Genomic DNA, 3,669 nt, shown 5'->3' with positions numbered 1-3,669 from the left:
TTGGGTGCGATCTTCTCTTCCGTGGCATTTTGAACTGCAGTTTGTTTATTTGAGGGTCATTTCGTTCTTTAAGGTTGTACCTAGCATATACTGTATTTCGGCATGGAAAGCAGCCATACATCGAACACTAAATTTGTTTGTATAAGGCAATAATACAGCTTGTTTATCTACTCTTACAACTGGGTCATTCCATGTGAGGTCATCCGGATAGGTCGCTCGACCATTTAAAAAAAAATTACCGTATTTACGCATGTATAGGCCGCGTGCGTGTATATGCCGCAGCACAATTTTCAGACAGAAATTATAGAAAAAATAATTTTCTTGGAATATTATTTCAGGAGTAGCACATCCTGTATTACTAATTATGAATATAATTTTTTTAAAATGAAGTGTGATTTCGAATATTTCGAATATAAGCCACAACCCAGTTTTCCTCTTGAATTTTTGGCAAAAAATGTGCGGCCTGTACATGCGTAAATGCGGTATATTCTGTACACTTATTTCTACGCATTTTCGTACTTAAAAAATATGGCAAAATTTAATCCGCTACAGACGTTTTCATAATGCGAAAATAACGCGCCTTCGGCTGAAATGGAGGTTTGCGTTACCTTTTATATCTCGATAACTATTGAAGCTAGAGACTCCAATAGAAACAATTTGTTCCTCATGATATGGACTACAATTCATGTCATTACGAGTCAACTCACTTCCTCTAGGTCTAATTAAGCTTGAATCTTACCTATCGTTTGTGAAAAAACAAACTATATTTGACCTTCAAAAACCAATGGGAAGGGGAAAGTATCAGATCTATGGTTTCTGCCCTTTGTTGTTGTCTACATGGGGAATATAATCACGTGGTTTTGAACCCCTTATGTATCTTCCCAAATTTTCCAGGAGTTTCCAAACTTTGCTCTGGGCCCAAAATCGGCCATTTTTAACATCCTATATCTCCGGTGGGGAAGCTCAGAAAATTTTGAAATTCGTGGAACTAATGCTTTAATCTAGAGTAATTTGGTATTAAAAGTACAACTTTGATATTCTACTAATAGCGAAGTTGTGGGTAATTTGAATTTTATCAAAAAAACTAAGACCTCAACAACTGGCTTACCTGCATCCAGTGGTATTAGTGGTTCTTTATTCGGTACAAAAGACGAGAGATTTATCTTTTGTCGTTCTGAGCAGTACGTACAGGCGTACGTGTTATTTTCGCATTATAAAAACGGCTGTACCGGGAAAACCGAGCGGATTAAACTTTGTAATATTTTTGAAGTATGAAAATATGTAGAAATAAGTGTACGAAATATTTTTTTAAATAGTCGAGCGACCTATCTCTATGACTACACATGGAATAACCCAACTGCAATGTACCACACGTACTTCAAAGAAAAGAAAGAAAATTGTCGCTGTGCTTAAAATAATTAAGCATTCGACCATGAAAGAGAATGGAAAAGTGCATGCATATATATCCACGTTTTCTTGACCTCGATTCTGATTATTAATTAATACCTGTCAGGAGGAGAGTAGCCACACTAAACGAAGTGAATAATAAAAATTCTTTCTAAGATTTGAGACTTTCACGCCGGTGACTATGAACAAAGCAGTTTTCTGGAATTTGGCACCGTGTATATGTGATGCTAACCGAAGTTTCGGAAAAATTCTTGTCTTTGTCAAAACTCGGAACTCCGATCAGTAGGTTGAATAGATTATATCAGTTCCTTCGAACTGAAAATAAATAAAAAACAAAATTTGCAGCGATAAAAATGTTTGAATACCACTCAGAACGGAACTCTTCCCTCGGATTCGATTACTCGAATCTGAACGATCAACGATGACTGCGAAGCACCTTGCGGCACCTCGCAATCTGCCTCACGCTCAGGAAAAGTTCCTATCACTCGTCATCGTGGTAGTAATCTACTCAACTGTTCATAGTCAAGTGTGAGAATACGTACTACAGAAATGATCCTGTGAAGTACGATTCTAAACTTCTTCCCTCGGATTCGATTACTCGAATCTGAACGATCAACGATGACTGCGAAGCACCTTGCGGCACCTCGCAATCTGCCTCACGCTCAGGAAAAGTTCCTATCACTCGTCATCGTGGTAGTAATCTACTCAACTGTTCATAGTCAAGTGTGAGAATACGTACTACAGAAATGATCCTGTGAAGTACGATTCTAAACTTCGGCTTGCCAGTTTCCTGAACTTAAATATGTTTCAACACATTTCACCTGTGGGAGCGAAGGACGGGCAAAATCTATGTTCCATCTAGCGGTAATAGTTAGTACTCTGTACAGACGGCCAGCCAAATATGACGGATATGAGACAGCAGATGGCAGCACCCATACAGAACGTGCTGCCGCACTAGAGAAGCACTATTTTAGCATACTAGCAAAGCCAGCGAACCACACAGATGATTGAGACTGCAGAAAGACAGTTGCTGCTCCCGCGAGAACTCTACTGTACAGGCGCAACTATAGAAACCTTGCGCTAATGTAGCAAGTGATCTGGATTAGTGCTAATAAAGTCCCAATTATCTATAAACAGAATAATAATATGTTTTATTTTGAGTTTACTGAAGTATAATGGCTTCCCAAGAGGTTATAATTTAACAAAGTTGTTTCTCGCCATATGTTTTTCTGGTCCACTTCTTTTTGAGGCTTCACGTTCTCATTAAGGCCATTATAAAAATTACTGTCTTGGAGAATGTGGCACCATGTAATACGGTTAGATAAGTACAAATGTTTCAAAGGAATCTCCGGCCTCCATCTCCAGGGATACTCTTGCGGCTATCAAAATTTCATGGAGCAGAAGAGTTCCAAATTCCACCGATTGCTCAGAGTGCTACGACCCACTATTCTTAATATTCTTAATACTGTAAATAATCCATGCAAGTCCTTATGGCTATACTAGCAAGATCATTAAGTAGATTCCAAGCGGTTCTGTTCATTTCTTTTTATTGCTAGTGGGGTGGGACTAAGTCCCTTGTACTGCGGCCACTTCTGGCCTATTGTACCAGCCCCAGATGATAGGTGAGGGTGATTGTGGAGCAATTGGTGGAATGAAGATTGGCAGGGGAAACCGAAGTACTCGGAGAAAACCTGCCCCAGCGCCACTTTGTCCACCACAAATCCCACTTGACCAGACCCGGGATCGAACCCGGGCCACCGCGGTGGGAAGAAAGACGCTACGAGGCAGACGCCTTCAGTATTTCTTAGAAGAGGAAACCAGATTTCCAGGAAGAAGGGCGCAGACAGAAATGTTCTCACAAACATAGTTTCAGCCATTTAAGCATGTTTTCACTGATTGCTCTAGTGTATTCAGGATAGAAGAACACATTTTTTAAAAATAATTTACATTTGCTTATTCGTATGTGGTGTGTTCCTTTCTTTTCCCGTTTGCGATTTTCCCCTCAAAATCCAGGGGAAGGGGCAGAGCCCTGAGTTTTTCCACTTCTCCTCCCAACCGGTGCCCATACCCAGGACGCTCATAAATAATGTTCCCTACAGGGGCTTCTTAATTACTTACTTACTCATGGAGCTGAGCTCTTCTTGAGGAGCCGCCAATTCTGCAGCTACTCAAGAATTTCCCAGCATTTTATGGAACCCGAAGGTTCATTACCGTGTTCACAAGAGCCCTCCACTGGTCCCTATCCTGAGCCAGATCTATCCA

At 40.3% G+C, this 3,669-nt stretch overlaps 2 non-coding genes across 2 annotated transcripts; both read right to left on the bottom strand.

Moving 5' to 3' along the window:
• Window positions 1–1,770: 1,770 nt before the first annotated feature.
• LOC111870008 lies at window positions 1,771–1,979 on the bottom strand. The gene has a single exon (XR_002843779.1). It is a non-coding gene; the product is annotated as a small nucleolar RNA U3 (small nucleolar RNA).
• A 2-nt stretch (window positions 1,980–1,981) lies between these two features.
• On the bottom strand, window positions 1,982–2,176 carry LOC111870009. Its single transcript, XR_002843780.1, has one exon. It is a non-coding gene; the product is annotated as a small nucleolar RNA U3 (small nucleolar RNA).
• Between the last annotated feature and the right edge of the window lie 1,493 nt (window positions 2,177–3,669).

This window comes from Cryptotermes secundus, unplaced genomic scaffold, assembly GCF_002891405.2.
Source record: "Cryptotermes secundus unplaced genomic scaffold, Csec_1.0 scaffold4426, whole genome shotgun sequence".
NCBI classification, from domain to species: domain Eukaryota; kingdom Metazoa; phylum Arthropoda; class Insecta; order Blattodea; family Kalotermitidae; genus Cryptotermes; species Cryptotermes secundus.
Note: the sequence above shows the minus strand (reverse complement) of the source record. Positions and strands in the feature narration are given on the sequence as shown.